This window comes from Leptonychotes weddellii, chromosome 6 (genome assembly GCF_054177405.1).
Source record: "Leptonychotes weddellii isolate Sample4059 chromosome 6, ASM5417740v2, whole genome shotgun sequence".
NCBI classification, from domain to species: domain Eukaryota; kingdom Metazoa; phylum Chordata; class Mammalia; order Carnivora; family Phocidae; genus Leptonychotes; species Leptonychotes weddellii.
In genome coordinates this window covers 115,206,937-115,230,235 of record NC_138374.1, presented here as the reverse complement: position 1 = coordinate 115,230,235, position 23,299 = coordinate 115,206,937, and the positions used below count along the sequence as shown (strand labels likewise).

General features: G+C 52.1%; 1 protein-coding gene across 17 annotated transcripts in view; it reads left to right on the top strand.

The window, feature by feature from the left end:
• PLEKHA6 (pleckstrin homology domain containing A6) overlaps window positions 1-23,299 on the top strand; it is a 139,502-nt gene that overhangs the window by 44,283 nt on the left and 71,920 nt on the right. Inside the window, exon 1 of one of the 17 annotated variants that reach the window (XM_081825053.1) lies at window positions 14,630-14,782. The exons of 15 other annotated variants lie outside the window; for them this stretch is intronic. The gene's annotated coding sequence lies outside the window, so the exon portion shown is untranslated. Of the gene's footprint in view, window positions 1-14,629; window positions 14,783-19,839; window positions 20,162-23,299 lie in introns of those variants that run through there. One more of the 17 variants, XM_081825051.1, reaches the window with a different exon arrangement.

The following is a 23,299-nucleotide window of genomic DNA, read 5'->3' as shown; positions in this document are numbered from 1 at the left end:
AGGCTGAGACCACATGGCAACATGGTGGCTCATTCTCCCCCATTCTGGCCCCTCTGGGGATCACTAAGACCAGCATCCCATAAATACCAGGTTGGGAGTCCTGGAAAGAGTCATTTGCATCTCTGTTCAGTCAAATTTCAAGTCTTTGTACTGATGGAGAGAGTTAGAACAAGACATTTCCAATTAGCTCTGAAATACAGTTCAGCCATATTTAATCATGTTAATGGTCAGGCACAAATCTTCCCTGACTATCCCCTGTACCCGCCCCTGGCTCATACTGCTACCAGTGATCTAATAATAAGTCTTCATATTTGTGTACTAGTTTATAGTTTGTATTCTTTTTAAAGATTTTATTTATTTATTTGAGACAGAGAGAGAGTGCACACACACAAGCAGGGGTGGGGAAGGGGGGTGCAAGGGGCAGAGGGAGAAGCAGACTCGCAGGGCTCCATCCCAGGACCCTGGGACCATGACCTGAGGCGAAGGCAGACGCTTCACCAACTGAGCCACCCAGGCGCCCCTAGTTTATAGTTTGTAAAGCGTACACACACACACACACACAAACATGAGAGGGTAAGAGGGAAGCATTGAGGTCAGCTTGCTTGAGTGTGGATTTCGATCCACCACTTTCTAGTTGCTTGGCCTTGGGCAAGTTAGCTAACTTCTCTCTGCAACCGTGTCTCCACCTACTTTACAGCGTTCTTAGGCATATTAAGTGAGCTCATGCAAACAAAGAGCTTAGCGCAGTGCCTGACACACAGTAGGGGCTCAGTAATTGTTAGCTGTGTTTATTTGGAAGCACCTGTTCATAGCGATCCCGTCTGGAACCGTGAGGATCTGCAGACGCTGCCCAGGACAGAGAAGCGGCAGAGGAAAGTCAACTGTTTATCACAGATGTGGGATTGCACACTGCTTGTCCCAGGGCCCATCAAGGAGGAGGTCTGAGTAGCATCTCATAGCAGCTTCTTTCTTGTTCACTGCAACCTGTCATCTCAAAGTTGCCAAGGCTCCAGCCTGAATTTTAACGATGATGAGGTTGGATCCGGAGAAGTCAGGGAACTTGCTCTCAGAAACAGAGTCAGGAGACGGTGCCTAAATTGGGAAAGGAAAGCCGGACACCATGGCTGCCTGATACTTGCTCTGTCCTTTCCCCAGGAATGGGAGCAAGCGCGAGGGAGTGGGAAGACGCGGGGTTTGGCTTTCACTCGCTCTTGTATTTTTCCCTTTTGGAGGTCTGGGCTGTGTCTTGCCCTTGAGGAGGCCCCCTGAGGCCTCAGGTCTAGAGAGCCAGGTGGACGGGCCTGCTCCCCGGGAGCTGGAGGTCCCCTGGGGCCTGGCACAGCTGCTTGCCCATCTGCCCATGCAGATCAGAGATGGAAATCTGTAGTTAGACAATTAGACCCAACAACCTGCCTGGGCAGAGGAGGAAGCCTACTTACGAGGTGCCAGTCAACCACGGGGGCTTCCGGTGTTCTCCTTGGCCTAAGTGGGCCAGAGACTCCAGGCCAGGAAGGGCTCCAGAGGTGGGGCTCCTAGAGGGGAGGAGGGAGGAAGGGAGGCAGGGAGCAAGGGGGAAGGAGACAGGTGGACACCAAGCTCATTTGCTCTGCATTAACTCCTTGTCACTGGCTAGTTCCTGTAACTCTCCACGTGCTGGGAAATACAGACAGTAAAGCACGGTTTTGCGGGTCTTGAGAGAAATGCAGAAAGGAATATTGGCGAGGATAAATAGGGAGCGAGGCCTCAATCCCAGGTGGGGAGGAGAGGTAGGTGGGCTGGGCAAACAGTAAGCCTTGGCACTGCTTTCTCAGGCATGAAAAAACAGAAGACGGGTACATAATGAACAAGATGAAATGCTGTATTTTTGTTTCACTGGCCTCCTGCCGGTTATATCCTTGACTTACTTCTTTTGCTGGGCACGCTCAGCCTTGTGACTCAAGCATGTGAGCCCAGAGTGGCAGAGTTTCCAACCCAGGCAGAGGAGAAGGGGAGGGGGGAGACTGGAGAGAGGCAGAAGCCCAAGTGGCTGCTTTGCCCATAATTTCGTACGACAGAGCCTGGACCATCCCGGCCTCAGCACAAGTTCCCGGGGTTTGGGCAGTGAACAGAGTTCAAGGGCGCATGGTCATGACCCGTTTAGATCATACAGCCAGAATGGGGACGATGGGGGCAGTGGACTCCGAGTGAGGTCAGATTGAACCTTCCCCTTGAGTCCCAGTGCCAAGCTCTGGGCCGGCACACGGAGGGCACTCATGAAATGTGAATGAATGAGTGAATGAATGAACGAACGAACGACTCAGTCAAGGAAAAGGAAAGGGGGTGTGATTACATTTCTTCTTAGATCCTTTAAATTCTCTAGCTCAATCCTTAGGGGTTGGACTTAGGGCTCAGACAACAAAAGTTGTCTGTCAGAAATGTGTTGTAAGTTGCAGTAAAGCTTGACTGTCTTGCCCACAGAGCACTGCTTTGTGAGTTAACCAGGATTTTGGCTTCTCTTCTTTTCCCTTTATCTCCACGTCTCTGCGTGCGCTCGCGGGGGCAGGGTGCATGGGGCCACAGAGCGGGGCAGCCGCACACGCAGGCCTCAGAGCCTGAGCTGGGGCCTGTCTGTGGATCTCCGCTCCCTGTGCCCTCCTGTCCCTCCTTGGGTTCTGAGTCTGGGTCTCGACCGCCTCAGTCTCTTCCCCAGTGCTTTGCACACAGTTGGGCCCTGATAAAACATTTGCTGAATTAAGAAATGACTGAGTTGTGTGGAGGCAGGAGAGAGACGCTTTCCCCATCCTGACGTCTCGAGCCCTGCCTCTTCTCCCTGGCCCTTGAATGGGGCAGACTGCCTTGAACGGACAGAGGAGCCGAGCGTCCACGCCTGCCTGTGGTCTCCATGAACTCAGGGCCCCAGTGTGAGCCTGGGCTCTGTTTCAGCTGGCAGAAGGGGCACGGAATTGGAACCTGCCTTCGGCCATGGAGAAAGTCGGCTACCGCAGGACTGGACACGTCGCGTGCTCAGCAGCCTGTCCCACAAAGCAGCTTAGGAGAGAATTAAGTGGATTCAAGCCAGGGGAAGTTCAGCTCATCGTGCTGGACTGGTTAGGGAGGGGGCTGAGCAGGGCGAGGAATGGGGCACTGCCCCCTTTTCTGCTCAGTCCTGTCTGTAAGTTAATCGCAGCTCAGCTGTGTTTGGCACTGGTAACCTAGAAATGGCCCTCATTGCTTCTCCCCATGCCCTCCTTTGACCCCTCATTCACCCCAGCCACTGAGATCTTTGTAGGACTAAGTGACCTCTGGGGACAGCCAGGAAGCAGAGCTCTGCTCTATGGCCTTCTCCTGGGTTTGCTCACAGGCTCCTCCAAGAAATCACCAAGGACCTTTCTCAGGGTTCCGGGTGCTGAGCAACTTTAGTTTGTCTCTAACAGTATTTTGTCCTCTAGGTGGAAGGTAAGCTTAGTCAGATCTGGAGGAAACAAGGCCCAGGGCTACGCCTGCAGGAACATGCGTGCCAAGGGCTCACCGGGATGGGCATCTGGGCACTCAGCCCCCCAACCAACCCTGCGATGTGAGCTCTCAATATTTCTGAGCGTGAAGATTTCATGAGGTGCCCATGAGTGCTTTGCCAAACCAGAGGCTTAGTTCCCGTGTGAGTGCTTCCGTAAGACGACCGATGTGTCTCCGTTTTAGTACTGAAAGTCCGGCATTTGAGAAGCCCCTCAGTGCTGGGCAAACTGGGAGGGTCGGCCACCCTCTGCCAGCCCTCTAAACCCAGTTTGCACTTCTCTCCGTGACTTAAATCACGGGGAACATCTCTTCCCACCGTTCAGCTTCTGTGCGCTGACCCCAGAGATGGGGGCTGACAGATAACGGAGCAGAGATGTGACCTACCCGACAAGCACAAGGCATGTCTTCCTTATCTCTCACCAGCCGCGAGACAATCAAAATAGTTGTTCCTCTCCGCCTGCAATCGGGGCAGCCGAAACCCAGCCAGCCCGTGGCTCCTGCCTGTCCACGGCTGAGCCCTCTGCGCAGACCCTGCCTTTCCACATTTCCTGTCCTCTAGGCAACTCCAAGTGACATCTGGTCTCTGGTCTCTTTTACCCTCCCAAGTGCCCTCTGCCAGAGGACAAAGACACGTACAGGTGAAACAATACCTTTTTTTTAAATAAATGAAGACGCTGAAGTCCAGTATGGAAAGTTTAGAAAGCTGTTGGGCCAAGGTCACATAGAAGCACTAAGACCAGAACCAGCTTGTGAGTCAGCACCTTTCAGCACAAAGCCTCCGGCTTTTGTGACTTCTGGGAGAGTCTCCCCTGCTCCAGATCGCTTCTTCTGTGACTTATCCCTCCCAGTCCAGATTTTTGTCAGAGACACCTGGCCTTAGAGGTGATTATTTCTCCATTCTCATTCTTTGGCCCCTGGCCTCCGTCTAGACAGTGGTGACACTTTCCTGTCTAAGCGTCAGCCTCCTTTCTGGCGGGGCACGAAAATTAGCCTGAACTGGAGCAGCCCAGCCCTGTCCTTCCCATCCCATCCCATAAAGGGGTTATTCACGGAGGCCCCTCTCTTTATTCTATTTATAAATCTTTTCAGCATGTTTTTGTCCCCTGACAAACACTGCTCTACCCTCCTTAACCCTGCCCTCTCCTTCAGCTTTGGTTGAGATGCTAGAAGTTTCCTTCCACCCTCTGCCCTTCGCAGTCCATGGCCCTGGCGCCTACCAGGCCTGTCTGGCCATCAGGTCAGAGAGGGGAGCTGCTCTTTGGGGGACAGGCCGCGGGTAGCGGCAGGACTCTGGGGCATGGACACCAGACAGGATGCATGAAGTCCCACCCCCCTCATGACAGCGGGGGTGACTCATGCAGACTCCCGCGGAGCCCTGGGGTCCAGGGCAGAAGTGTGACTTCAGTCATCACTCAGCCCCCATCGGAACACTCAGTCGGTACGCGGGTAATGAGAAGGGAGCGGCTGCCAGGGATGGCGGGAGCGGATGACCCGCACTCATGGGGCTGCTGTTACTAACTAGCTCATCCCCTCTGCCCCTCACCTCTCCAGTGAGTGGCTCATTCATTCATTTGGCAAATACGTATCGAGGGCCTGCCATGTGCCAGGAATACAAGGGTAAACTGGTGCAAAGTTTCCAGTTCCACCAGCACCCCTAATGCCCTCTATTTTTGCCCCAGCCTTCTTTCTTCCTTAAGGTCCAGGGGCAGTGAGAGAGGTCGAGAAATGAGTGGTCACGTAGGTCCCATCAGACTCTTAAAGAGCCTTGTCTGCGTGGTGGGGCAGAGGCCACTCTCCTTGGGAGTCAGGGGACCTGAATTCTGTTGATGACCTGGCTGGTAGCCAGCAGGAGGCCCTAGGACAGGTCGCCTTATCTTTCTGGGCCTTCGCAGCCCCATCTTTCAAATGGAGTAATAACCCCTTCCATCCTACCTTGTAGGGGGAGCCATGCAGATACGAGATAATGGAAGCACAAGCTTTAGTTTTTTGGGGTTTTTTTTAAGTTTTTTTATTTATTTGAGTAATCTCTACACCCCATGTGGGACTCGAACTCAATCCTGAAACCAAGAGTCACATGCTCTTCTGACTGAGCCAGCCAGACACCTCAAGTGAAAGTGCTTTGTAAATGTCAGGGGCCGGGATGGACCAAAGAGGAGACAGTCCCCGAGACAGATCCCAACCTACGTGCAGAGGCGGGCCTCCCTCAGGAAAGGGCCTGAGCACAAACCCCTTGAAGGCAGTGCTTGGCAGAGAGTAGACACATATGAATGCCTCGCCCATAGTTGTAGACCCTTAGGAAACGTTTGTCAAATGACTGAAATGTAACAAATGGATCCAACCAACGTAAATGCAGGGGAGGTATTAAGTTCTGAGAAAATGCAAAGCAAAGGCAAGATCCAGATGGGGCATGGTGTATCAGGGAGGGCTTCCTGGAAGAGATGGTTCAGATTTAGGATGGGAAGAAGAGGAAGAACTTGCATCAGTAAGGTGACATCCCGTGGGACAGGGCGGGCCTTTGCAGACTCCCCAGGGCCGGCTAGCTTGGTTTGTTCTTGGCGTGGGGGAGGTCACAGAAGAAAGAAATGAAAGGAGTAGAGGATGTGGGGAAAGAGCCCTTGGAGCCCAGGCAGAGGAGTTTGCATGGGCAGCGGCCACAGCTGGGTTTTGAGAGAAAAATGCGTGGTGGGGGAATGCGGAGGAGTGTGGGAGAAGTGTGGTGGTGGTTGGTGGTGAGCAGACCCCAGGAGGCCCATTCTCTGCTATCTCTCCACTAAGGGCAGAATCCAGTGGCTGATGGCTCTGGATGATAGGGGCAGTGGTTGTGGCTGCAGGGGCCTGGGACCACCTGCCAGGCAGCCACTAATGACACTTTGAAGGTGGCAGGAGGTGGCTGGCAGCAGTCTGGCGTACAAGCCCACTGGCTTCCCCGGCGGGGCGGCAAGCTGGCCTGGCTCATTAGTGTTCTGGGAACCTGTGTCGCAACAGAAAAGGAAGGGAATAGAGAATTTCCAGAAGGCCACCTAGGCAGCGAGGACTAAAGTCATGCAGTTTAGAGCCTTGAGGTTGACAAATCATTATTTCCTCCCTTTAAAAAAGAAGTCTAGGCGCACGCAGGTGCTCGTGTGTTAGTGTGTTTATACCGGGCAGCGTGAGACGGAGGGTGAGGGAGGATCCCACGGACCCGAGGTCCCGCCTAAGCTCTGCCACCTGCTGTGTGACCTTGAGCAAGTTTCTCAGCCTTTCTGGGCATCACTTTTCTCATCTACCAAGGCCTTTGTCGGAGAGTTAATTTGAGGATTAAGAAAAACCGTGTGTCAGAAGCACTGACAATAGCTTATAGTGAAGTGCTCAGAAGCGGTCATGGTTTCTGCTTTTGCTCTCTTCTTGCCTTCGTCCTCCGCTAAAGGACTGGAGGCGGAGCATGCCCTGCAGGGCCCTGGGGGCAGCTCCTGGCACCTGCTTTCCCCGACTCTGCAGCAGGCCGGGTCCTCAGCGCTTGCACTGTCATGAACTCAGGGGGCACAGAGAACGCTCCCGAAGTCTCAGGGGATGAGGCCGCAAGGGAGGCTGGCCTGCGAAGGGCCTTGACCGCCTGACCCAGGAGCGTGGATTTCACCGTTCAGGGCTGCAGGCAGGCAGGGGCGCCGCTGGTTTCCTCTTCCTGCCTCCATCCTTACGGCCCTGTGCAGATGAGTTACCTGAGGCTCAGAGAGGCTTGTGGCCTGCCTGAGGGTACACAGCAGATTCGCTGTAGGGTCAGAAAGGGAGCTCAGGGCCCTTGGCTCCCACTAAGTGGCGCTTTGTGTAGCAGACTATCCTATTGGTGTTGCTTGACTCCTTCTCCTGTCCTTGAGGACACTCCCAACGGTGACCTCTGGCTAACACTGTCCCCGATTCTACCTTTCAACATCAGCCTTTTCCATTCAGGGAGCCCAGTGTGATTGAGCTTGGACCCCCCCCCCCCCGCCCTTCCCCACCCAGACCTTGGCACAAAGGAGAAGCCACAAGATCTCTTGGAATACCTTCCTGCTTCATTTCCAGGTGCCTGGCTGCCTGGCATGGGCCAGGTTTGGCTCAGGGACTTGTTTTTCAAAAGAGATGGGGCAGCATTTGCAGACTGTAATGGCGTTATTCTGGATGTTTTGGAGAAGGCCGAGAACCCCCCTCTCCCCCAATCCTCCCTTCACCTCTTCCAGAGATCTAGTACCAAGGGTTTACCCCCAGGGCCAGCATGCCTTGCGCGTAGTAGGTCTCCACAAACACGTGTGGGGGGTGTGACTGATGTATGAGTAATGGACCATGTGGGAGGAGGTAGGGGACCCGGTACTTTCTAGAAAAGGAGATGCAGTGGGGGCCCCACAGGGGTTCAGTCTGCATAGCAAGTCCCCCTATCTCCTCCAGCGAAATTCCGAAGAGAAGCCAACCTGTTAAGTTGTGGTTTCCAGTGGTTTCTCTGGGTCATGCAGGGACCACAGCTGCTGCTCGGGAGCCCCTTCCTCTAGAAGCCACTCCTCCCTCCTGCCTCACAGCCCCTCAGGGAGGCAGAGCTTGTGTTGGTGGTGAATCCAGGTGGAGAAACACGGCTCCTTCCTCAGGCTCCTGCTGACACTAACTCCTCACCCAGGAAGGACCCCCAAAACACCTCCACGGTTGGGGGTCCCACAGCGGAGTCTCCCCAGCTTATGTCCCCCATTCTCCTAAATCCATCCCATCCTCAGGACAGGAAGGAGCCTGCCTTTAACAGGTGGGAACAGCAAGGCGGGAGGGGGCAGTGGCGCATGGCAGAAGAAAAGAAGTAAAACGGCAAGTGGTTCTCACTTTTTGGAGGTGGGAAAAGAGGGAAAGAAATAACGATGGGCAGCCATGTCTGGAGTCCTGGGCAACTGTCTGGCCTCCTTGGCAGCTGAAAGGCTGCCCCTTCAGGTGCTCCTTACCTATGTCCTGGGAAGGGTCGGGGGCAGTCTGTTTCCAGCATCCCAGTGAGACCAGCAGAGGCCCCCGTGCTGTGGTCCAGTTCCACCGGCTTGACGTGCCCGTGATCTCCTGGAACCTGCTCACCCTCCTCCCTCGCTCCTACCTGCCTTCCTGCTCTCTCCTCTGCTCCCTGGCCTCCCTTCCTCCCCTTCCATTTCTTTTTCTCCGCCCCTTCCTCTTTCTCTATCCCACTTTCCCTCCCTCACTCCTGGCCCGTCTTCCCAAACACCAGGAATGCCAGACACCAGGAATGCAAAGATGAGTAAGACATGGCCACCGCCCCTAAAGAACTCTATGGGAGAGACAGACGCTTCAGCAAATCAGTGCTGTACAGGATGGACTCAGAAATACCTGTGTAGGAGTTGAGAGAAAGCACCGGAGAGGGAGGGGTCACTTCTGTCAGGGTGGGGAAAGGAGGATTTATGGGGGGAGTGGAAGTTTCTGCCTTCCTGGGCCCTGTCCTCACTTGAATTCACAAAGTCTGACCAGGAGCAAGCCCCCCAGCCTCTCCGGACCTCAGTTTCTCCGTATGTTTGCTGGTTTTGTTTTGTCATCAGGGTTTGAGGTTTACCACAGAACGAAAAGATCCAAACAGAAGTCCTGGATGTTGCCTGGGATGAGGGGGTGTTCTCGAGCTCTCCTTGGAGAGGACAGTAAACGGGGACGCTGGGGATTTCAGAGGGAATGATCCAGAAGGCTGATGGGATAGAGGAACCTGCTCCCCCTGTTGCTCAAGCTCTGGGTTTTCCGGAGCCAGGTAAAGGCCGGTGGGCAGTCCCCAATCACAGCCCCTGTTGTCTTCTTTCTCCTCTTTCTCCCCATCAGAGGGAGCAGCTGGGTTTGATGAAACCCACGGTGGCTCCAGAGGTAAACTGAGGGCCTTGTGCCAGGGAGGCGGGGGTGGGGGGGAGTTCCCATCCATGTCAAGGCGGGAGCAAAACAGGGGCCAACCGGGAGAACCAGTGGCACCAGGCCCTTTGAGACAGAGGGGACCTAACTCCCCGGCTCCCCAGTCTTCACGGGGCGCTCACTCACTCACAGGATGACCGCTGGTAAGGCTGGGCTTCTCAGCGCGGGGAAAACAGGACAGTGGGGCCCCTCCTGGCGTCCCGGGGCTGTGGAGAAGGTAAAATGAGACGAGATCGGAAAGAACCCGGGTCTTCTGGGATAAAGGGTGTGGGGGAGTCTGATGTCTCTATGCAAGTTCATACTGTTGAGATTAATCAAGTAGGGAGCACATCATGTGGTTATGAGCCTTGTTCACCACGTTTATACTTCCAACTATCATAGTAGAACTCTCTGGACTCTATGGTGGGAGCCGGGAAGTGCTCTATCCTCAATTCAAGCCATTAGAAAATGAAATCGCTTGCTTTTAAGGCGAGCGCAACCCCTCTTACAGCAGGGCCACCTCCTCAGAACCTTCCTAGGTCTCGCTTCCCTCTCCTGTGTGAGAAGTTGGCATTAAAGTGAAGCAGACAGTGTGCTATAAGGGTTAAAAGCCCAGATTTGGGAGGTAGAGCTCAAAGCCTGGCTCTAGGTCTTACTAGCTGTGTGGTAACCTAACCTCTCTGTGCTTCTGTTCCCTCTCTTGGAGATGGGATTCCTAATACCCTACATAGGGTTGTTTGTGGATTAAATGACTCAGTTGGGACGCACTTAGCATGATGCTCTCGGTACCCACGCTGCCCGGCCGTGTGTTCCTTGCGTGACCTTTGCCTCTCTCCCCAAACAGAGGTGTGCAAACACCTGTGAAGCCTCTGAGACTTGGGAATTTGTCTCTAAGCAAGTACTGTCCTTGGAGAGACAACTCTTAGCTTCTCCCAGAGCAGTGGTTTTCAGTTTTTTTCTCCACACTACAGAAAGATGTTTACCTCGTAAACAAGGAAGCATACACATCCATGCACGCACACACCCCTTTATATGTGTATATAAATATATGAAATTACACTTTTATATACAGCTCTTGTGCCAAGTGCTTTTCCAAATGCTTTATGTATATTAACTAACATTATCCTCACAATAGCCTTGTGAGGTGGGCACTGCTGCTGTACCCATTTTAAAGATGAAGAAACTGAAGCATAGAAAGCTCAAGTGGCTGAGTCAAGAGTCCAACCCTCTGTGTGTTTGTGTGTGTGTGTGTGTTATGGCTTTTAATACTTTCACAGAGTGCTGTGTGTTCTGATATTTTCTATTCTGTTCCATTAAAATTTTAAAATGCCAATCTTGATTTACTAAATTGTAATTCAGAGATTACAGTGTGGGGGCGCCTGGGTGGCTCAGTTGGTTGAACGCCCGACTCTTGGTTTCAGTTCAGGTCATGATCTCAGGGTCGTGAGATCAAGCCTGGCGTCTGGGCTCTGCGCTGAGTGCGGAGTCTGCTTGAAATTCTCTCTCTCCTTCTGTCCCCTCCCTGACCTCGTTCATGTGTACTCTCTCTCTCTCTCTCAAAAAAAAAAAAAAAAAAATTCCAATGTGAAATTCACTATCCTTTGGAATGTACTCAGAAAGCAAGGAGGGTAGTGAGGGGGACACCCCTGAGGGGCTTGGAGTGGCTTCTTTTCAGAAATAGGTGGGGCTCTAGCTGGGAGCGCCGGGGCTCTGGGACGGTGGGAAGGTACCTCGTGGTTCTCAGATGGGGGACTCTGAAGAGAGTGTGTTCAGACCCCAGGAGGTGGCTGTAGCTGGGGTCAGGCGTTCCTTCCTGGGGCCCTGGCTGCGGGGATTTTGCTCAAACTCAAAGCAGGGGCTCCAGCTTGGAGCCCAGAGTGTGGGGCTCATTGCTGAGGGCTTGAAATACCTGGGGGTCTCTTAATGGGCCAATCGGTGTACTGTCGACATCCACTATATTTTGCCTTTAGGTTTGACTTCTGAAATATTTTTATATTTATCAAGTTATTTTACACTCACAAGGGCTGAATTAGGTAAACCGAGGTTCTGTTCTGTTGCACAAGGGAAGGGAGAGAAGCACAGGTACTCAGGGATTCGGCCAAGGTGCAGAGCAGACTAGAGCACAGTTCTCCTGGCCTCCAGTTCCGGCGATTTCAGCTGCAGATTACACGGTCGATGATGTGATTCCGTCCGTATAAACTGTGGAGATGCTTCAGGAAGTGGATGCAAGGAGGCCTCTTCGCCTACCGCCTTCATCATTTGGTTCCCCTGTCCTTCAGCTCTGGCTGCCCGCTGGGGAGGTTCGGTAGAGTCACTCCCACCCTGTCCTATCCGAGTGCGGGAGCCAGAGGGGTGAGGACTGCACTGTGGCTTCCACCTGTCCTGTCCCTGGTGTCCTTCTTACCTGAGTAAATCTGACATTTGTATTGACTTCCCCAGGGGGAGATGGATTTTAATTCTGGCCAGCCAGATAAAGGTTAACCCAAAGACCGGGAGGCTGGAAAAGGTGGAAACCAGGGGGAATCTTGTGACCTTTTGGAAGGGACCCCCGTCTCTCTGGAATGGGTCTGCTAAGGTGCTGTCCCTGGGGGGAAGGAGGAAGGACAAGGTCAGTTCAGGAGGCCCTGCCCGCTCAGAGGTGTGCTGATGGAGCCTGGCTTGCACAGGTTCCACACTGACATTGGGGACAAGGGACCTCTGGAGAGATCGGGTCCCCCTGGGCTAGCCCATTGAGACCATTTCTCCTGGGTCCCTATTCTGAGCGACCCACAGCTGTCCTTTGGACAGCTGTCTGCCCAAGCCTTGCTGGGGTGTCTTGTGGGGCCAGGCAGTGCTCTAACACCTACGCTCACATCCTGCAGCAGGAAAGCCAGGCTCTCGCCCAACCAATGCCTCTCCTCCGCGCATCAGCCCCGGTGGTGCTTTTAATAGTCTAAAACAGTGAGGAAAACATGTTTCAGAGCCATAGTTGCTCCCGAAGGATCCTGCCTTCCTTCTGCTGGGAGTGAGCCTTCAGAGATCATTTTGTCTGTTGCTCAGTGAGAAAATATGAATTGAGCAGGAGCCACACTGTGTGCACGGTGGGACTCCACAGCCTGGCCCCCAATACTCTTCCAGCTTCAGTTAGCGATGCGGGATAAAGGAGGCCATAAATAGAGAGCAGGTCCAATAGTGTCCACGGTAAACACACAATAGATGTGTGTCTATTCCCTTCCTATTGTTATTCTTACCTCCCAGCATGACCCCTGACCTAGCCCAGGGGCCCCGGCATTCTCCCACCTCTTCATAGTGCCTTTCTTTCTGGAATGCCCACCTTGCGTCTCTCCGAAGCTCGTGGTCCCCATGCTGCTGCCTCCCTGGACATCTCCTGACTCTTCATTCATACCGCCCTCATCACAGGTGGCTTTGAGGGGAGGATGGTTTTGTGAGTTTGGTCTGTGTCCAGTCACTGCACTGGGGGTTCTTTGAGCCCAGGGACCCCATCTTATCTCAGACCCTGGCACTATGGATGCTTAAGACATGTCTAGGGAGGGGTGCCTGGGTGGCTCAGTCGGTTAAGCGGCTGCCTTCGGCTCAGGTCATGATCCTGGGGTCCTGGGATGGAGCCCCACGTCGGGCTCCCTGCTCAGTGGAGAGTCTGCTTCTCCCTCTCCCTCTGCATGCCTCTCTGCCTACTTGTGCTCTCTATCTCTCTGTCAAATAAATAAATAAAATCTTAAAAAAAAAAAAAGACATGTCTAGGGAATGCATGACCAATACACACCTGTATCTCCATGGGGGGGCACTTTCTGTGGGCTGGGGTGGTTTAACAGGGGCTTCCCCGAAGAGGTGGCCTTTGAGCTCAGCCTTATATCCATGTCCACCTGCTTCTCCCAGGAGATTTACATTCAACAGGTGTCTAAGATGGAATTGGGGAATGGGTTTTGTAGGGGAGTTCCTCGGGTTATCAGATAATCAATTTGGCTAAGCTTAACCTTAAAGGTTGGCTCGCTGTGGTGACTGGAGAGGAGTGGGGCCTCCTGGTGAGAGGGAGAGGGTGGCCCAGCTGCACACAGAGATGACCAAAGCCTTCGGGGGAAATTTCAAGAAGCTGTGGCCTGATTAGAAAATTGACCCACAGGGCAGTGGAATATGCCGTCTAAAAGATGAACAGGCATGCGCTCTAGTGGGTGTTGGGTGCCAAGGAGTTAGTCCTTCCTGCGGCCAGGAGGGGAGGGGACAGCCACTGGGAATTTCTGAGCGAGAGCGTAACATGATGGAAACAGGCATTAAGCCCTACTCTACCGAGGGAAGTTGGCTGTATTTCTAACACACAAGGCAGAGTCCTAAACTTTCTCTTATCATTTGTTCCAAGTGCTTCTTGGTGTCTAACCTAAATCTTTCCTGCTGTAATCAATGCCCAAGTTGTCTCACTAGAGTTGGAAAACAGCTGGGCAGGGCCCAGCGACTGGAAAGAAATGTTATTCTCCCATTTCTGTCAGAGAGAACCCACCTATCTTGACGGAATGAGAGTGTGCCCAGGGTTCTGGGCCAAGCCGGCAGAGCCCTGGGGCACGGCAGCTCCCTGAGGCCTGCATTGATACAAGGGTGTGGGTTGGGGGAGGTAATTGGAGCTCCCAGGGGACTAGAAGCCCTGGATTTGTCCTGAGGTGCTGTTCCCCCCCCCCAAACACTGGCATACACACCGTCCCTTTGAAAAGCTCCTGGGCAACAGTGCAGGAGTGCCTAGCCTCCTCTGCCCCATAAAAGAGATGAGGCTGACAAAGGTCTCTGGGCTGGGCGACAGGGCGACAAGGCGACAAGGCCTCGGAGAAGAAAGACAAGATATGATTCAGGGAGGGGCACAAGATATGATTCAGGGAGGGGCACAGGAGAAGACGTTAGGGGGCCCTCATTGTTTGTCGCTCCAGCTTGTTGGGGTGCCGGTCTGACACCTGAGAGGGGGATCGGCCAGGATCAAGGGAGGCAGCAGGTGTCCTTCGCTTCCAGCCCCCTGCTTTGACCATCCCCAGGCTAGGGGGAGCGGGCACGAGTTCGAGTCCGTCTTGTCTTCCCAGGATCCTCCTCTGCTGTTGTGCTTGTCCCATTTCCTGCACCTGCCATCCGCAGCAGTCTCCGAGGGAATCCTAGAGACTCCAGTCTCTAAAGAAGAAAGCTCTTCTTGAGCACAGAATTCCACCCCCCCCCGGGCTCCCAGGGCAAGTGGAACATTCCATTTAAAGGGTGAAACAGGAACAGGTGAGCAGACAGTGCAGAAAAGGGAGAGGACTCAGAGACACAGGGGGGAGGAGTGCTGAGCCACCCACGCTGCCCACCTCCACCCCTGCCACCTTCCTACCAACCTGCTCGAGGGCTCCTTGCTTCCTGTGCCCTGACCCCAAAATGCCAGCCCAGCAGCATATAGCTCTGCGACACCTAAAAAAGCCAGGTAGGCAGACATCCTCTCAGAACACCCTGTCCCTCCCTCTCAGAACACCCTGTCCCTTCACTTTCCCAACTACCTGGGGCTACTGTGTCCCACAATTCTGGGGGCACCATTCACACGTGCTCTATGTGAACGGCCCCCCTCCCCGGGGGTATGCCGAGTCTGGGAAGTCGGTGCCGGCAGATAAGTAGGAGGGCGGAATCAGACACTTTTCTATGTTCCAGGCAAACAATAGGGACCTTTCCAGGAAGCTCGGGGGAGGGAGTTGACTGTAAGAGGATCCCTGGGTGGATGCTCTGTGGGGTGGCTTGAACAGGTTTCTGCATTTGCTGCTGATTGCTTAATTAGGCACCTACATAGGACTCTCTGCTAATGACCACGTCTCCCGGGCAGATGGCAGATAAAAGGGTGGGTAGCTTGAGAGTGCCAGGTGCAGGTCTCAAGGACAGCTACCTGAGAATGGGGGCAGGAGAGGTAGAGCATCATGGGATTTCCTTGGGCCAGTCCAGACTAAAGACTAATCAAGAAGAGTGGGTGTCTTCTCTGCCACGATGGAGAAAAGAAGCAGTGGGCTCGGGGCCTGTTTCTGTCTCCAACATTCACATCCTGTGTGAGCTTTCAACTCCTGGCTGTGGTTTGCCCTCTTGAGAAACGGGGAGGGTCATCTCCTGTGTCTAGGTAGTCTCCGGGGCCAGATGAGCCCAGGCATGTGCGCATCTCCGGAGGTAGGCGCTTGGAGGTGGAGAGTAACCAGGTGTGTTTCCAGGCACCTGCAGGGTAGGTTGGAAAGAGAGCCAGGTAGGGTGGAGGAGGGCATCACAGCACTGTGAACCCCAGCCGGACAATCAGGAGCCACTCGGGGATTTGAAGCGGAGCTTCGCTAATGGGCTAAGAGCCTGGCTGCAAACATTTCAGAGCTGCTTGGAGGGTGTGGGAGGCGCAAAGCATGCAGGCAGTTCTCTGCTGAGGCCTGGAGGAGTGACTGGATCCAAGTGTTTGTGGTTCCTCGGTGCCTAGCCCCAGCGCTCCACAGCCCATCTTCCCAGAACCGGGGTTGTCGGGCTGGGGGTCGTCGTAGTGGCTCCTGGCCCGCTATTGGGCGAGCCAGACAAATATTTGCCAAAAGCAGGTTGCATAGGGAAGGTGCCAGGACCCAGGTCAATGTTGTGTTTGTGCTGCCCAAACAATGCCATGCTTCGTGGGCTCCTGAACGTCACAGCCCTGTCGGGAGGCCTGGAGCCGGGCCCCTGTGAGGCCTGGCTGACGGAAAGCACAGGGTTGGGCACCATGGGGGAGCTGGGGAGATGCCACTCTGCCCTTGGGGTGTCTGGGGGGTGCGGGCATCCTGGCGTTGGCCTGAGTTTGGCCTCATTCCTGCCATCCCGGGAAGGCCTGAATGCCTCATGAGGACGGATCTAGAAGGGGCTGCAGGACTGTTATATGTGGTGATCTCCCCTGGGCTTTTGATGGAAATATTCATTTCTGCCCATTTCAGAGGCAGGGTGAGGTTGACAAAGATGATCAAATGTCATGGAAACTTTGGACCTTAGGGAAAACACTGTGGCTTTTAAAGCTGGGCAGGCCTAGGTTTGAAGCCCGGCTTTAGAACATACTAGCTGTGCGACTTTGGGCAAGCTAGCTAACTGCTCTCCTCGTGGGTTCCCAGTAGCATAAAATGGGATGTTAGGACCCTCATTGCCATGGGTGATTGTGAAGTTTCCTTCTGTAAGGAAATAAAACCATTCCTTTTACTGCATACTCTGAATGCTTTCATGTTGAAAAGCAGGAAAAGGGACTCTATTCAGTTTCATTCAATAAACATTTTTGGGCAAAGGTATTTCCAGTTTCAAAGAGTCAATGATTTTGTGTCTTTAAAAACCCTTTGCACATCTTGGAAGGAAGAAGTATTTGAAAATGCTATTATATTTGGCAGTTATCATTAGTTTTTTGTTACCCACTCAGAAAGTCTTTATCTGTTTAGTTCCAGAAGTGGAAACAATGGATGGAAGCAGAAAGTGTGCTTAACCACACTCTTCAACAGTGGAACAGGCTTACCTGCAAAAGCAGTGAGCATCTCATCCCTGTGCGAGTTCGGGTGGCAGGTTCATCTTTCCTAGGTGCTGGAGAGAGCTTTTCCTGCATTGGATGGAAGGGCAGATTGCTTAGTGCTGAGGTCCTCCTGAAACATGGGAGCCTCCAATTCTGAAATCACCTGAATTCCCCAGCTGAGGATCGGGGGTTTCCCTACCATACTAGGTGAATGCATGAGAGATTGGGATTAGGAGAAAATCCCCCCACGGGGCTTCCTGGCTTCCTTCTCCAGAGCAGAGCCCCTTTTATTTGGACCAGATTGACTCCAATGACTCTCCTCACCCCTCCTTGTTCTTTACTACGATCGAAGGCTTTGCGCCTGTGTGGACTCTTGCCCTGCGACGTGTCTCAGAACCAACTTCTGTTCTGGATGCATCTTTCCCCTGTGTTCCACACCGTCTCTAGCAGGATGGGGGATTAACAATCAAGCGACTATTTATGGCATTCCGTTAGGTGCAAGGCCCTGATGTAAGAGCAGAGAGGGAAGGCAAGGAATGACTAGTCAGTCCCAGTCCTTCAAAGGCTTTAGTGTCTCTTGGAAACGAGCTTGACCCAAGTAGAAAGTCAGCTGAGGGAAGAAGGCTGTAGGACAGGACAGTGGAGTGGTAGAGGGCAATAATAGGCGTGCTTGGGAGAGGAATAGCTAGCTAGTTGTGGGCTGAGGCACTGGGGTGAACTGGGCCAGTGGATTTTGGGCACCGATTACTGTCGGGTAACAGACTTGGGTGGGAGAAAGACAAAGTCGACCTGGGGGTTACGAGCCTGGGACAGTTAACGTTGATATTAATAGAAGTAAGAGAACTTGGATGGCGAGCCCATGAATAATTGACCGCGTCTGACCTGTGTAGGTTGCAGTTTTCAAATGGCACAGAATAGTTTCCAGCGAAAAGTTTCCCTCCTGCTCCGTCGCGGATCTGCTCCCAGCTCCCTCCTCGGAGGTGACCACTGTTACCAGTTTCTGGTGCGTCCCTCCTGAGATGCTCCAAGCCAGTCTCAGCCAAGACCCACGGGCCAAATCCATCGCACCACCTCATTTGTTATGAACCATGAGCCAAAAGTGGGGCTTATATTTTAAATGGTTGAAAAAAAATAGGATTTTTGATTCATTAAAATGATATGAAGTTCAAGTTGTAATATCCATAAGTAGAGTCTTGTTTACAGCCACGCTCATTTGTTTATGTTAATTCATTTATGCTCATTTGTTTATGCGAATTGACTCATGCTCATTTGTTTATGCTGGTTTGTCTACATATTGTCGGCGGCTGCTTTTGCACAATAAAGGCAGAACTGAGTATTTGCAGCAGAGACTCCATGGCCCATGAAATATTTACTGGCCCTGAAAATATTTACTCTCTAACCCTTTACATAAAAAATTTACTGACCCCGGCTCTGTAGAAACATACAGGTAGTTACAGATTATTTCTTAATCCAGATGGTAGCATACCAAGTTAATTGCTCTGCCCCTCGCTATCCTCATTTCCTGTGTCTTGGAGACTTTTCCACATCAATACTATCATATGGTTAGTCAGGGCATGGTGAATCTTAATTTTATTTTATTTATTTATTTTTTTTAAAGATTTTATTTATTTATTTGAGAGAGAGAGAATGAGAGACAGAGAGCACGAGAGGGAGGAGGGTCAGAGGGAGAAGCAGACTCCCCGCCGGGCAGGGAGCCCGATGAGGGACTCAATCCCGGGACTCCAGGATCATGACCTGAGCCGAAGGCAGTCGCTTAACCAACTGAGCCACCCAGGCACCCCCTGGTGAATCTTAATTTTAGACATGCTGACTTTAAGGCAAAGACTAGTTACCCTTGAGGAAGATGCTCAGTAGGTGGTTGGGCTCCAGGGGACTGAGGCGTGGAGCCTGGAGGTGGAGATGTGAGAAACACCTGCGGGGAGATCTTCAGTGCCAATCTGTGACCTCAGCCTCTAGACCAAAGATCTCCCTTTATAGAAGCGAAGTGTTGCATTCTGAGCACTGCACCTAGTCAGCTATGGATGTTAATAGTCAGATTAACATAAAGACCATGCATGAGAAACAGTAAACCAAGACCTGAAGGAATAGTAAATACTACAGGCAATTTAGAGTTACCTTCTTGAGTGAGAAGCAGACTGGTAACAGGTGGTGTGCAATAGGGACCCGAGCAGGAGGGCAGTGGATCTTTCTGAGGGCCTCCTGCCTATCCACTGCTTCACCTTATTTGAATTGTTACTCTCTCGGGTGGTATATTTTGCTTCATTTTCCAACTGAGGAAATTGAGACCCAGCAACGGTAAATGATTTTTCTCACAATCAGTGCTTCAGGTGAATATCTAGTTGTATTAAAATGTGATTCCATCTGACTTTTTTTTTTCCATATGACTTTTAAAGACTTCTCTTGGTTCTACCACCCAAGATGCCAAATCAGGCCGGGAGTCACTCCCCAGGTTTGACAAGCCGTTTCCTCTTTCTGGCCTCAGCTCCCTCATCTGCAAAATGGGGTCACTGTCCCCATGCTTTCCCTTCTCACTCTCATGTGGCCTAATCCTATTGTGGGTGAACCGTAAGGAAAAAGCGTGGCTCCATAAGAGCCAGATGCGGAAAATCAGAAGAGGAGTAGAGAGGAAGGTGAGTTTAGCAATTAGTCTATGCCGGGCCAGTTATCTGGAATCTGATCCTTAGGAAAATATTATTCCTTGATGTGGAGGAGGAGTCTAGAAATCTCTGCTCCTAAACTGAGAACTTGCCCATCGCTCTTCTGCCTTGACCCTGAGGGCCACTTGAGCACCCGGTCTTGCGCTGCTGGAGGGGTTAGGGTTGGGGCTGGGAGAGATGTGGACAGCGCCTGACAGGTCCCTTCCTGTGTCTGCCAGGCTCTGCTTGGCTCCGCTCGGGGTTTCTAGAGGAGCTGCAGCTAGAGGGCTGTCTGATGTTACCAAGTTGCAGGCAGGGTGGGGAGGGAGGAGAAGGGAACGAGGGCGGGTGAGCCATCAGACCCCAGGAGCCGGGGGTGTGAGTGTGTTTATATAGGACTCAGCCAACCTGCAGTTTCAGATTTCAGACCCCCACTTTATCAGGAGACTTCCCCCTGGTTTTCAGGCGATGCTGTAGCTGCGAGAGAGCTAACACCAGAGCCTTCCTGGAAGGCTAGGGAAATTCTGGATTCTCTGGCTCTCTCCCTGTCTCCTTCCTTCTCATGGGAGCTGCATCGGCCACCCCTGGCAATTTTCTCCGATCTGGAGTGTTGTTTCCTTCCTTCCCAGTCAGCTGTCTGCATCTTCCAGTTGGTTCCTGACTTCCAGCATGGAAGGTAAAATCTGGGGTCCGGGGGACCTAGGCTAGGAAGAACTGGGGCTACCCAGACTTCCCGTGGAGAGGACGGGGGGCGGGTGGGGGGCGGGAAAAGGGCGCACATGTTGGGCAAAGAGGAGTGGTTCACAATGAGTGAGCGACAGAGAGGAGGGAGGGAGGCAGGAGGGAGGGAGAGAGTGAGAGAAAGAATGTGTGTGGGGGGGCATGTGTACTGGGGGCACTTCTATTATATTTGGAAAGCAAATTTTCTTCTTTCATTTAATTCCTTTCTCTACTAACAAATAAGAATGTCCCATGCATGTCCATCAAAAAGTTAGGAAAACCCTTCTGACTTCTAGAATGTGACTATTTCCTTACTTGGAGGTAGGGGGCTACGGAGGGAGCTTAGGAACATGGGTCTGTCCTGGAGATAGGCATCTAGAGGACTAATGCCCCCAGAGCCAGCCTTGGTTTTTGCAGGCACTTGGAAACCCTCCCAAAAAAGCTAACTGTAAGTGCTGTAGCTGTCTGTGTGGTGGGAGGGTGTAACCAGCATGTGGAATTAGCTTGAACCAGGCTAAAGAGATCAAAGCTGTGAGAGACAAGTGCCAGGAGCCTTTTCTTCTCCGTGTCTCAGAATTGGGCAGGATGCAGGCCAATGCCTGGGACAAGGGGTGGGTGGGTGAGAGGGCATGGAGGACTTGGCATTCCTCCCAAAAGCGGAAATTTGGGTGGGGAGGTGATTGGTGGGTGGTGGGGTAAGGCTGGCTGCATGTGGGTCTGCCTTCCCAGGATTTGCATGGTGTTTCTCAGTGGCCAGGAGCAGAGACCAGAGCCTTACCTCCTACGGGGGCTGGTGGGTGGGCAGCCTGCCCTGGCTGCTGAGACCTGTTGGTATAGTCATGCCCATGGGCAGCACACCCTGTGTGGAAGGGTCCAGCAGAGATGGTGGGTGGGCCAGGCCCATGAGACTCGGCAGGAGCCTGGAGGTGGCTTTTGAAAAGCAGGTTTAGGGTGATGAGATAAGCATTGGAAATGGACTGCAGCAGAGTGAGCTGGAGGCAGAACACGGTGGATGGGAAGGAATAAAGAGAGAGGGCCAGGGAGTCCTAAGCTCTGGTACCTTCCAAAGCTGCAGCCAGCCAAGAGACCTCAACTCTCAATATAGATGTAACCTCAAATAGGAGAGAGAACCGGGGTTTATCTACTGACTTCTGAATACAATGAGATAGATGGATGAGAGGCGATGTGGGCAGGACAAAGGGAAGTAAAGACACATTCTCAGAAAGGAAATTGTATAGTGCGGTTGAATCTGGGATGCAATCACACAGCTATTTATTAGGCAATATAATTAATGGGCTATACAGTATGGTTATATTTGAAACTATGGGCATTTAAAAATTATTTTTTATTTACATCACCATCTACTTCCAAAGAGAATTCCAGTGTCTTTGTATATTTGACAGATGGTGTGATGCATACATAATTTTGGCCAACGGATAACAATAACCCTTCCTTTTATTCAATTGTGCAGAGCTTCCCAGCGCGGACCGCGCTTTCACAGACACTCTCCCATTCTGGCTCTAAGTTTAGCAGATGTTTACCAATCGCTTTCCTCTCCTGGGTATTGTGTTAGATATTGAGGTCCAGATATGGATAAGACCTGGTTCTGGGGGCACCTGGGTGGCTCGGTCGATTAAGCGTCCAACTTTGGTTTCTGCTCAGATCATGATCCATGGATTGTGAGAAGGAGCCCCGCGTCAGGCTCTACACTCAGCGGGAGTTTGCTTGAAGATTCTTCTCTCTCTCCCTCTCCCCCTCCCCGACCCCACTTGTGCATGCATGCACACACAGTCTCTCTAAAAAAAAGAAAAAAAAAAAAAAAAGAAGACCTGGTTCTGTCCTCAAGGGTCTCATAGTCTAACTGCAGTCCCATAAGGGAGACAGAGAGAATATCATTCCTACCATGTAGATGAGGAAACCAGAACCAAGAGGTACCATAGGACACATGGTTAGTCAGCAGGTGGTCAAGGATGAGGATCAAGATCCAGCTCCTCATCCAGGGCCTTTTTTGTATTTTTTCCTCCATACCACAGTGCCGCATCCACCTCTCTGTCCTCTTCCTCCCCCATGCCTTCCTCGTCAGAACCGTGAGCAAGAAGCGATTCTCTGTGGTAGGCAGAGTGGAGCAGCTGCTCCCTGGAAGAAAGTCCGTCCTCACTGGGCTCTGAACTGTATGTGTGAAATGGCATCAGTGGGTCTCTGTCTGTGTCACGCCTGGTTTGCCGCCCTTGACCACTCACCAGGGGCTGCCTTTATCTCTCAGGTCATTCTTGACTCGGTGGGGCAGATTGGCTTCTTCCCTCTTCTCCCCAGCTTATCTTGACAGGCGAGGGGACTGAACAGTCCAGGGGGCTCCCCAAAACTTGGGAGGCTCCACCTGGAGGTCGATGCTCCCTGAACACTGAATTTATGAACACAGCAACCAACATCTGTTCAGGTCTTTGTAGCTGAAAGAGTGCGTTTCCATACGCAAGGCATAGCGTGTGTGTTCATTTCTCCCGTCTCTCTCCCACATTTGTCCAGCTCAGGTCTCCTGGGAAGGTCCAAATCTCTAAAGCTTAGGGTCTTTCTCTTAATTTCCAGGCTTAAGCTAAAAGGGGCATAGAGAGGTCACCTGGCCCAACGATTATCAATTTTGGGTCAGTGACAGAGTTTCACCAGTCTGAGGTGAAATGAGAGAAATAGGGAAAACATACTGATCTTTTATTTTTCCCCAGAAAACAAAATATATTCAGTTCAAAGGTTTTCTTTCAGGGGCAGAAGATGTGCTCCAATATTTATTCTGGGTTATGGCTTTTTTATTCTTTTCATGAGCTGGTGGTGAGAGTGGATGGTAGTTGGGCTCTTAAAATGTCCTTATTTGGCAAAATAAAAAGTTGGCAGCCTTATAGTGGTTCCTTAAATTTCATTTTTTGAAATTTAACTGGTGCACGGAATCCAAAAATCTTGCCTCCAGGCAGGACCTTCTCCAAACAGATGAGAATTTCCCTGATAACAGCTCTTTTGGGCAGATACCTGAAAACCTGGATTCGGGCCTTGTCACCACTGTTCTTTCCCTGTGGGTCCTTGGGTCATGATAAACTCATAATGAGTC